We start from the raw sequence: 12,237 nt of genomic DNA, 5'->3' as shown, positions 1-12,237 counted from the left end.
GAATCTATTTGTCACTTCCACTGCATAATTGTAAGGGATTTGATTTAGGTCATACCTGAATGGCCTAGTCATTTTCCCTACTTTATTCAAGTCTGAATTTGGCCTTAAGGAGTTCATGATCTGAGCTACAGTCAGCTCCCGATCTTGTTTTTGCTAACTGTATAGAGCTTCTCCATTTTTGCCTGCAAAGAATATAATCAATATGATTTGGTATTGACCATCTGGTGACATCCACGTGTAGAGTTGTCTCTTGTGTTGTTGGAAGAGGGTATTTGCTATGACCAGTGCATTCTCTTGGCAAAACTCTGTTACCCTTTGCCGTGTTTCACTTTGTACTCTAAGAACAAACTTGCCTGTTACTCCAGGTATCTCTTAACTTCCTACTTTTGCATTCTATTCTCCTATGGTGAAAATGACTTTTTTTTTTTTTTTTTTTTTTTGGTTCTCAACCTGTTTAATGTATAAAAGGGGAAAAAAGAGGCAGTAGGCAGAGTTTCGGTCTGAATACATTCTCGGAATGCTGGCCATCAAAAGCATCATTCTGAACAGCTGATTATCTTCTGTGACTGGAGAGAGTTTCAGTTTTGAAAAGACTTCATTCCATGGGATTGTAGTGACTCATTTATCATTAAGAATTAAATACAGAAATTTAAAGACTCTGAGCAAACAGCAGGGGCGGGACTAATGCGACAGTAATAGCTGGAGTTGATCGGGCAAGAGGCAACCAATCATAAAATTACTTTTCCCTTGTAACAAAGGGTTCACACTTTTAACATAAATTATACATTCATTATATAAATAAACCTGATGGCTCAGACGGTAAAGTGTCTGCTTGCAATGCAGGAGACCCAGGTTCGATCCCTGGGTTGGGAAGATCCCCTAGAAAAGGAAATGGCACCCTACTCCAGTACTCTTGCCTGGAAAATCCCATGGACAGTGGAGCCTGGTAGGCTACAGTCCATGGGGTCGCAAAGAGTCAGACACAACTGAGCGACTTCACTTCTTCACTTCACTTTATACATTCATTATGGTGTTTAAAAACAGTCAAGCCTAAATAAATTCTTCATACCATCGAGAAGAGACACTCACACTGCCAACCTGCTTAAGCACAGAACATCTCGTTTGAGAGCTCTTGGCCAGGGTCACGCACGTTTTACAGAGAGCTCTTGTTTCTCAAGCTTAGTGAAAGTCTGGAGATCCTTTTGTATAAAAATAAGACTTAAATTAAAAACCTCACCCAACTAGGAATCTGATGTAGAAAATCAGTGACACGGGAGCAGCTAAAGCCCGCAGTTCTCAGACTTCAGCCCGCATCCCAGTGACCTGCGAGGCCCCGCCCCGTGTGTCCGAGGCCTGGGGTGGGGGTGGGGGGCAAGTCCCTGAAGGGCCAGCCTGTTCCCCCAGGGACGCTGCGCTGCTGCTCCAGGAGCCCTGGCTGAGAACCCCTGGAAGGACGTAGCACTGTCTCCGCCTCTGCTTGGCGCAGACCGTTTCCGTGCTCTGGTCAGCTGTGGTTACCTTGCGGGCGACGGCAGGAGGCAGTGCTAGGGAGTAATACCACCCCCCACTGCTTTATGGTCAGAAAGAGCTGGTCCTGGGCTTGAGGTCAGGTCGCGGGGAGTGCTGCTCTGCCAGCATGCGATGCGGTTTACAACTAAAGCCACGGACGACGTGTTTGAGCGTCAGGCACTCAGTCGCGTCTGACTCTGCAACTCCATGGACGGTGGCCCACCAAGGCTTCTCTGTCCATGGGGGTTCTCCAAGGCAAGAATACTGGAATGGTTCCCATTCCCTTCTCCAGGAGATCTTCCCGACCCAGGGATCGAACCCAGGTCTCCTGCATTGCAGCTTGGTTCTTTACCATCTGAGTCACCAGGGAAGCCCCCAGTATAGTTGACGTGTGTATTTAATGCTGGAAATTCACCCTAGGGGACAGACAGAACGGTGTGAAAGGAAAAGGCACCATAACTGAGCTGTCCTTGGCAATGATGAGGTTTCGCTTTTTTTTTTTTTTCCTGTCTCTCAAATACCTTCACTTTAAAGTAACTTCAAGCCCAAGCATTCTGGGAGGTAAACAATCTGGTAGCTACGAGGGATGAGAGGCAGGATGCACCCCAGGACGACCAGAGGACCACTGGGGTCTGGCCACTCCAATGACTCTACAGCAGGGCCTTGGACACGAGAGCCCCAAGCAGCTGGAAGACACACGACTCCTCAGGTTCCCACGTGAAGGCACCGTTCCCGTCACGAAAGGGCTCCCCTGATACCCTCTCTGAACCAGGATGGGCAGAGCCACACCAGAGTCTGGCTCAAGGAGGCAGCCCAGAGAAGAAGTGCCCCGGGGCCTCCAGGCCACAGGGGTCCCTCTCGCCTGGCCTAGCGCCTGACACCACACAAGACAAGACACGTGGCCAGTCTCAGAGAAAGAGGGGCTTGCCACTGGGGTGAGAACCCTCGAAGGAGCTGACCCAAAACCCAGAACTCTAAACTCTTGGTCAACTTCATTTAAAATGAGTTCTTCCAAGTAAAATGCATGGGCAAGTTCTAAAGGCAGCAAACAGCAGCCCCAGGGGAGGTGGCTCCGCGTTCTGTCAGTCTGCGCTGCGCTGGACCCCGCGTCCCCCCCCAGACACCGCGGTGAGCTCCCTCAAAGTGCCACAACACGCCGTCGTGGGGAAGCTCAGTTTGGCCAAACCATTCAACACCAGATTCCTCCCGCGAGTCCCTACGGATGACCATCCAGCCCTCCCCTGGCCTCTTCTGCCCGGCCCGGTGCCCTCCGCCTAAAGTGCCACCTGCCCAACATTGAGGGCAGCCGCGGCAGAGGTCAGGTCACGAGAGTGAGCCGGCGGCCGGCAGGGAAGGGCTCCTCTCCACCCATCTCACAGTCCTGTATCACTACTGCTGCTGCTGCTGCTAAGTCGCTTCAGTCGTGTCCGATTCTGTGCGACCCCATAGACGGCAGCCCTCTAGGCTCCTCTGTCCCTGGGATTCTCCAGGCAAGAACACTGGAGTGGGTTGCCATGTCCTTCTCCAATGCATGAAAGTGAAAAGTGAAAGTGAAGCCGCTCAGTCGTGCCCGACTTTTAGCGACCCCATGGACTGCAGCCTACCAGGCTCCTCCGTCCATGGGATTTTCCAGGCAAGAGTACTGGAGTGGGGGTGCCATTGCCTTCTCCGCTGGGAAGCAACAACAACAACAACAAAAAAGGGAATTTCCTGATATCATCATCATATGCTCCACACTGAACACTTAAAGGCAAATCGTCATCTTAAAGTACTACGTATAAGGATTCAGTTAAAATATGCACGGGTTTTGTCTTCTCCTTGATCCGACTGTTGCTATTGCTTCTTCAGAGGACGGTAAAAAGAATTGATACCCTAAAAAAAGAATTCGATTTGTTTAAAAAAAAAAAAAGAGCAACAATGCGGGGTGGGGGTGGGGGGTGGAGCCGGAAAGGCGTTTCCTCTCCCACTCCCGCCCACCCCGTTTCCTTTTGGCTCACAAAGCTTTTTTTTTTTTTTTTTCCTCCTCGCTGTCGTTGCGGCTCTCGCGGGACCGTCCAGCCATCCGTCCCTCCGTCCGTCCGTCCGTTCCGGGCAGCGGGCTTCAGGAGGCGTCCCTGGATATCCACCCACTCTCGATGAGGAAGTTCAGGATCCACTTTCTGAGGACTTTATCCAGGCAGCTGGGCAGGCGGCTCTTGGAGGGGATGCCCCGGCGCTTCTGCAGGTGGTCCTTGATGATTATGGTCTTCACGGTCAGGTAGCGCGCGGGGCTCAGGTTCAGCGAGCTACACACCACCTTCTCGCGGTCGACAACAGCTCGCAGCCCGGAAGGTGGTCGATGGCCACGAACTCGCCGTCCCGGCCGTCCTCCTTGCCGCGCTTGGCGCCCCCAGCCGCCGCCGCCTTGTTCTCCTCGCGCTTCTCGCGCTTGTGCGGGGCGCCTCGTACTCAGCCGACTCCTCCATCTTGGTTATGCAGTTGCGCTGGTAGCGCTGCAGCTTCTCCTTGTGCATTTTCTCGAATAGGTCGTCGAACTCCTTGCACGACACGAACTGGTACACTGGCTGCAGCTTCAGGAGCAGCTCCTTCTCCTTGGTGACCTTGCACGGCACCGCCCGCTCCTTCTCCTTGCCCAGGAAGGCGGACACCAGGTTGTAGTCGCGCGCGATGTTCTTGCACCGCTGCCGCTCGGGAGCTTGAGCACGTACTTGTGCACGTGCGCGCGCTTCAGCTCGACCGCCGCATCTCGTCGCCGTAGTTGACCGAGAGCCCGGTGATGAGCGTCTCAGCGTTCTGGTCGTACTGGATCTAGTAGTCGTCCGGCAGAGGCATGTAGTCCAGCTGCTACTGCTCAGCCACCAAGATGTGTAATGCTCCATCACTTCCTGGGGGGTCTGGGAAGCGCGGACGTGAGTTGCCATGTCCTCCCAGTTCCCATAGCCGAACTGCTCGATGGCATTCAGCAGCAGCTGCTCCTCGCGGCTGGTCCAGCCGCCCTCGGCCTCCGGCCGAGAGCGTGAAGCGCCCGCCGTGCACCAGCTGGTATCCGTGGTAGCGGCGCCGCGGAGAAGCACTCGGGGCACAGCTCGATGTCCTGTAACTTGGGGCAGCGGAAGCACAGCGGGCTCACCTCGGCCAGGCAGTACACGCAGTACTTCTTGCTGAGCTCCTCCATCTTCCACCGCCGGGGCCCCGTGCTCCAGTGAACTCGCCGGGCCGCCGCCGCCTGGGCCGCCCCTCCCCCGGTGCCTGCTGCCGACATTTTCTTTTTTTTTTTTTTGATGATAATTCTGGAAGTCTTGTAGATCTTTATAGAACCGTTCAGCTTCAGCTTCTTTGGCGTTAGTGATTGGGCGTAGACTTGAATTCCTGTGATAGTGAATGATTTGACTTGGAAACCAACGGAGATCATTCTGTTATTTTAGAGATTGCACCCAAGTACTCCATTTCAGACTCTTCTGTTGACTATGAGAGCTACTCCATTTCTTCTAAGGGATTCTGTTGCCCACAATAGTAGACGCAATGATCGTCTAAATTCACCCATTCTGTTGCATTTTAGTTCACTTATTCCTAAAATATTGATGGTCACTCTTGCTAGCTCCTGTTTGACCTCTTCCAGTTTACCTTGATTCGTGCATCTAGCATTCCAGGTTCTTATGCAATATTGTTCTTTACAGCATGGGACTTAACGTTCACCACCAGACACATCCATGACTGGGCATTGTTTCTGCTTTGTCTCAGCCTCTCCCTTCTTTCTGGAGCTAGTTTTTTGTTCTTCTCCAGTAGCTTATTGGGCACCTATAGACCTGAGGAGTTCATCTTTCAGTGTCTTATCTTTTTGCCTTTTCATACTGCTCATGGGGTTCTCAAGGCAAGAACACTGAAGTGGTTTGCCATTCCCTTTTCCAGTGGACCACATTTTGTCAGAACTCTCCACCATGACTCATCTGTCTTGGGTGGCCCTACAAGACATGGCTTGTAGTTTCAATGAGTTAGACAAGGCTGTGGTCCATGTGATCAAATTTTGGAGCATAGAAATGTTTATTATAGGGCTATGCAAGTAGCTGTGTGGTTTATACTCGTTAAAAACCCCTGACTCCCAGAAGGGTTTCGGCAAAGCATTTTAAAAGGCAAGGAGGGGAGGAGAGGCTGGTTGGTTGTTAAAAACTGCTTGCTGTAGGAATCTTTTATTGTTGCAGCTGGCCACGTAAGTCAGGTCATGAATGTTCTTAGAAACCTCCAACAAGACCAATGTTACTCTCTGTTCTGCAACATTTTTTTTTATCTCTATATGAATGGAAAAGCGTCACACCCTTAAAGGTCGGAGTCTTGGACTATCCTGTATATTTCAGGTTATAGCCAATATTCTTAACTCAAAGCAAATGGAATACAATACAAAGGTTAAAGTAAAAGAAATAGGTTTATTATAGACTGAGATTTGTTCTTCCCTATTACATTGACAGAGATAGAAGTCTCAAGCAGATTTAAAGGAAAATATTTTATCCAGCTTTCATAATTTTCTCCAGCAGAAGTATTAGTCGGAAAATTACCTTGTTCCGTATTACCAATAGCACTTGCAACCATGACTGTTTTTACACACTTTTATAAAACACTTTTTCATCTTTTCTTCATTTTTAGAAATGTAGGGTGGGACAGGGACTGTAGTGTCTATTCAGCGAGTCATCTTGAAAAGGAAGCCTTTATTCAGCGTATAATGAATATGCTAGATATTAAGAATCCGTCAGTGACTATGAAAAAATTACTACAGCTGTGGACTTACAGTCTAGATGGTGGTTACTGACCACAATCAGAAGGGCAGTATAGGATGTTAACTTCTCCCTGAGCAGCTGTGCACTCAGAAACGACACGCAAGCAGCTCTTGAGAGTAAAGAAAACTCTTGAAGTTTTTCTAAGTGTATTAGTCAGATTTCTTCAATGAAATATCTATCTAGTCTATCTATCTAAATTATAAAACACTGGCTCACACAATTATGGAGGCTGAGAAGTCTGAAGTCCAGAACTGACAAGCTGGAGCCTCAGGAGGGTCAATGGTGTGGTTCTAAGAGGCTGATTTCCCATTTCATGGCAGTCAGGTAGGAGAAGCTTCCTCTCACTAAAGGGAGAGTCAGCTTTTGTGTTCTATTCAGGTTTTCACTGATTAGATGAGGCCTACCCACACTGAGGAGGGCAATCTGCATTACTCAATCTACCAAGTCAAATTTTAAAATTTTTTTAGGATTGTGAATGATGTGATTATTTTAAATTTCTTTCTATGTACTTATATTGTGCAAGAAAATAATATTAATCAGGGAAAATAGTAATTTTTAAAAATTGAAGTGTAGTTGCTTTGAACTGCTGTGTCAATTTCTACGCATAGCAAAGTAAATTAGCCATACACATACATGCATGTGAGCTCAGTCGCTTCAGTTGTGTCCAACTCTTTTGACCCCGTAGACTGTAGCCTGCCAGGCTCCTCTGTCCATGGGATTCTCCAGGCAAGAATACTGGAGTGGGTTGCCATGCCCTCCTCCAGGAAATCTTCCTGACCCAGGGATCGAAGCTGCATCTCTTACATCTCCTGCATTGGCAGGCAGGTTTTTTACCACTAGCACCACCTGGGAAGCCCATATATATACCTATATACCCTCTTTTATGGATTTCCTTCCCATTTAGCACCAAATAGAATTCCCTGTGTTATGCAGTAGGTTCTCATTAGTTATCTGTTTTATACATAGAAGTGTATATACATCAACCCCAATCTCCGAATTCATCCAACCCTCTGCCCCTTTCCTCCTTGGTAGGACCAAGAGACCATCATACAGAGTGAAGTAAGTCAGAAAGAGAAAAATATCCTGTATAATAATATATGCGTTACCTAGAAAAATGTTAAAGATGATCTTATCTGCAAAGGAGAAAAAAGACACATGTAGAGAACAAGTATATGAATACCAAATCAAATGTTAATCTCACCCAGAAACACCCTCACAGACACACTCAGAATGTTGTTTGACAAATACCTGAATAATTCATGACTTGGTGAAGTTGACACAAAATTATCCGTCCAAGCAGGTAAAGTCACTAAAACAAGAGGAGTCTCAAGGATGAGCAGACATTAAGAAAAGCTGAAGGTCAACAGGAGTGGAGAGGGAGCCAGTAATGCGAATGACTTAAGGGTTCAGTGAACATAATCCAGTAGGTGAAAAGGAGATGTGGTCATTTGAATAGTATTCACCAAAATTCACGTTCACCCAGAAACTCAAAAGGTGACTATATTGAATAGAGGTCTTTACAGATGTAACTAGTTAAGATGAGGTCATCCAGTAAACCCAATGGCTAATATTCTTAAATGGACAAGGAGATGTGGAGACCCACAGACACACACAGAGGAAGGACGCACGTGAAGATGGAGGCAGAGATTGGAGTGGTGCAGCTACAAGCCCAGGAAAGTCAAGGACTGCCAGCAACCACCATGCATAGGAGAAACGGATTCTGTCTCGGAGTCTCCAGAAAGAGTCAACCCTGGTAACGCCTTGATCTCAGGCTTTGCCTCCTGACTTGAGATAATACATTTCTGGTGTTTCTTAAACTCCATCACTTGTGGCAATTTGTTACAGAGCCCTAGGAAACTAACACAGAAAGTGTTTCTGAAATGTTTGTGTATAAAGTGCGCAAGGGAATCAGTGAGATGGAGATGCGGGTCAGGAGGGGAAGACCACGAATAGCATGTGAACCACAGGTAATATTTTCTTTATTATGAGACGCAAAGGAAGCAGACAACTGAATATCAGTAAGAGAGTGAAATAATGAGATTTATGTTTTTATAAAGATTCCTCCAAGGCCAGCTGAGCATCTGAGGCTGAAGGTCAGATGCCCAGTGAGAAGGCTATTGTGGAGAAACAGGCTAGAGAGGATGGTGGCCAGAATTCTGTAACAGATAAAGGAATGCAGATATGCAAATGAATCAGAAGATAACATAGAACCATAACAGTATATTTGGATGATTGTATAAGCATACAGAGCACACATGGAAAAATTAATCTTGACCCTTGTGTCTCATATACCTACACAACACACACAAAATCCTAAATTGATGTTAGATGTAAATGTGAAAGCAAAAGCATAAAACTTCTCAGAATAGCATGGAAGATTTATTCATGACCTTAATTAAGGAAAGCAAAGATTTCTTTAAAAAGATACCACAAAGAAAATTAAGACATTTTTAATATACTAAATTCAAGAATTGAAAATCTATAAAAGCAAAAACATATGAAGTAGAAATGTCAGAATGTAAGATTTTTACAATATATGTCTAACAAGACCCTAAAATTTCTAAAGAACCTCTATAGGTTCATTAGTAAAAGACAGAAAGCCTAATTTTAGAGAAGTGGGCAATAGACTGGAACATGCCCTTCATGAAAAAGTCTATCCAAATGCCTCAAAAACATGTGAAAAGGTGATCAGTTATATTAATCATCAGGGAAATGCAAATTAAGGCCACGGTGAAAAGTCTCTACTCCCCCCACCACCAAAATGGCTGAGTGTTGAGGAGGTGCTGATGGAAACCCTCACACACCCCTTTAGGAATGCTACTATCTGGCAGCATTTGCTAGACCTGAAAACAAGTAATCACATGCGTAGGTATATATACCCCATATGGGTACACCAAAAGGAGTTTATGCAAATGTTACTAGCAGAAATATTCATAAAAACTAAACACTGGAATAAATCCAAATATCCAAGGAAGGAAGTACATTCTGGTAAAGTTATACCATAGAATACTTTGAATCCATAAAAAGTAATAAACTGCTATATATAACTACACAGATGAGGTTCTCAAATGTAGTGCTGATTGAAAGAATCCAGACACAGAGAATAGATACTATTTGACTCCATTTATATAAAGTTCAAAATTGGTAAGACTAATTTTTGCTGGTAGACTAATGAGGGATACCTTTGTAGGGTGGGCAGATGGATTGGATACCAGAAGAGCTTCTGGTGTGTTGATAATGTTTTATTTCTTCTAATGTGTGTCTATTACCTGGACATGTTCAATTTGTGAAAGTCTTCTGAACTCTAAAATGGATTTGCCTGCTTTTCTGTACATACGTTATACTGCAATAAAAAGCTTATCTAAAGTACATCGACTTAAAATTTTTTTTATTCTAGTTGATTTACAATGTTTTGTTAGTTTCTGATGTACAACCAAGTGATTCAATTATTCATTTTCATTACGATTTATTACAGGATATTGAATGTAGTTCCCCATGCTATACAGTGGGATCTTGTTGAGTATCTATTTTATATACAGTAGTGTGTGTGTGTTAATCCCAAACTCCTAATTTATCCCTCCCCCACCCCTTCCCCTTTTGGTAACCATAAGTTTGTTTTCTACGTCTGTTTCTGTTTTGTAAATATGTTCAGTTGTGTCATATTTTAGGTATATTGTTTTTTTAAATATAATAATTTCATGAATTACATATTGTAAGCCCTCTTCATCACCCCCAGCCCCACCATAGGAATAACCAAGCTAGTATCAGGGTGGTAAGAAATTTCCAGGATTTAAGAACCTCAAAACTTTGCTGCTAAATGCAAAGCACTCTAAATAAACCTCACTGTTGTTGAGTTTAAGATAGATACTAGGAATATTTATCTTTTTGTTGCTATTTTAATTAAGTATTTTAAAAATTATCTAGTTCTTGGTTTGGTAAATTTTCTAATCAATAGTTGAAGGTTTTTTACTACATTGGATTTTTAAGATGAATCAAAGCACAGAAGTTTAAAAAGAAAAGCTAATAATTCTCCTTGCTTCTCACTCCTATGTGTGATCACCCATTCTTCTGTACTTTTCTTTATTGTCAAATAGGCAAAAATAAATGTACATGTATGGTCCTCTCTATGCCATTTTTTATACAAATGGAATTAAATCAGCTACTTACATGTCAACCTATTCAATCATGGGTTTGTGCACATAAAATTAATTTATTTTTCAAAAACAGGATAATATTTTACAATGTGGCAGATTAAAGAATGCCACAGATTCTTTGCTAATCCTTCCACTGAGTGGTAGAATCTAAAGTCCCTCTCCTTAACTTTGGATTGGGCTTGGTGACTTACTTGCCTAATCAACAGATGGATACAGAAGCCATATTATTTAAAGCTTCCACCTTTGTCCCTTGGAACCTGGGAACTATGCTGTGAGGAAGGCCAAACAGCTCCATTCAGAGACCCCATGGAGTGACCCATTTGGAGAAGATCCCAGGCATATGCTGGCTAAGCATCCACCGAGAGCCAGAACCAACTCCTCAGTCTTATAAGTGAGAGTGAGTCTTCAAAGTGTTTCCTCTTCCAGCCTCAGAAGAGCTGGACCAGCTGATGTTGCCCAGAGCAGAGACTGGCTGTTGTTGCCATGCCCCATTCAAATTGCTCATTCATGAGCAAAATGAGTAATTCTCATTGTTTTAAGCCACTTGGTCTTGTGGAGGTTAGCTGCAAATCAATAGATAACCAGAATGCAAGGAATCAGAATATCTAAACACCTTAATTTACTCATTATGAAACCACCCCACTATGTATAAACATTTCTGTTAGATTTCAGATTGTTTTCTCCCCGGACTTCTAATAATCCTGCAACATACAGTAAATACTACTGAAGTATCTGTTTACTGCATTTGATGCTGTTGGTTTTTCCTCAAACATCCTGTGGTTTGTTTTGTGGTACATGATTTATAGAACAGACATAATATCTGAGTGTTTCTAAACTTTCAGGCTTACCATATTGATCCATCAATCCTCCCCATTCTATTTTTCTTTTTACTAGTGACAGATGCTGACTCTTTTTTCCACACATCAAGAAAAACACTTAGTTTGATTTTTAACAAAATCAACAGGATGAGTCATGGCATTCTTTAAAGTTTAATTTCTCTTTTTAGAACTCTTTGAATTGAATTGCCATCATGCTACATTGCCTTTTGCATGTTTTAGAAAAATTAGTACAATACTCCCTGAAAAAAGCTTTCTGAGTCCACAAAATCTGAATTCTTTGCCATTTATCCAGAACTTGCTTGAGGTCAGAAAATACTGCATTTTTTTTTCCTACTCTCTGCTGAGAAAACCAATATTTTAGCAAGCTTTTTTCTTTTCTTCATTATTAAGGCGATTTCAAAGCACAAAGCTGGCTGTGTGTACACTCAGTATAATTTCAACAAAATTTGTTTGCTGCTTTTCAGATATGGTTCATCAAAACTGATTTGGTGCTGGCTGTGGCATTATAAGTTCCTCATGCTTTCTTCAAGGTCCATGACAACTAATGGTGACAGTCTCCTCTGGAACCATATGGCCCCTATTATTTTGGCAATTTAAACATGGAAGTCGAACTTCATGTTTCTGCTGCTTGCACTTTGAATAGAGGGTACCATAGGGGAAGACACCACATTCACATATGAAATAAAGAATCCAGTGAGGCTGGGAAGTGGCCAGGTTGGCTACTTACCAAAGACTAACAAGGTGTATTTACTCCAGTACACACAAAACCTTAGTCTCAGTATTTTCATTCACTTCAATCCCACCATTCAAGAGAACAGTAAAGGTAGCATAAATGAACATTAGAATGGCAACTTCTTCATTGTAATGACTAATGTAGAATGTACACACATCAGAAATCCCTCTGTTACATAAACATCTACACTGGAATATAATACCTAGGAGCAACCAATAAGGAATCTATACAAA

General features: G+C 44.0%; 1 pseudogene; it reads right to left on the bottom strand.

The window, feature by feature from the left end:
• Positions 1 to 3,553: 3,553 nt before the first annotated feature.
• On the bottom strand, positions 3,554 to 4,684 carry LOC129634287 (transcriptional adapter 2-beta-like; annotated as a pseudogene).
• Between the last annotated feature and the right edge of the window lie 7,553 nt (positions 4,685 to 12,237).

This window comes from Bubalus kerabau, chromosome 19 (genome assembly GCF_029407905.1).
Source record: "Bubalus kerabau isolate K-KA32 ecotype Philippines breed swamp buffalo chromosome 19, PCC_UOA_SB_1v2, whole genome shotgun sequence".
NCBI classification, from domain to species: Eukaryota; Metazoa; Chordata; class Mammalia; order Artiodactyla; family Bovidae; genus Bubalus; species Bubalus kerabau.
Note: the sequence above shows the minus strand (reverse complement) of the source record. Positions and strands in the feature narration are given on the sequence as shown.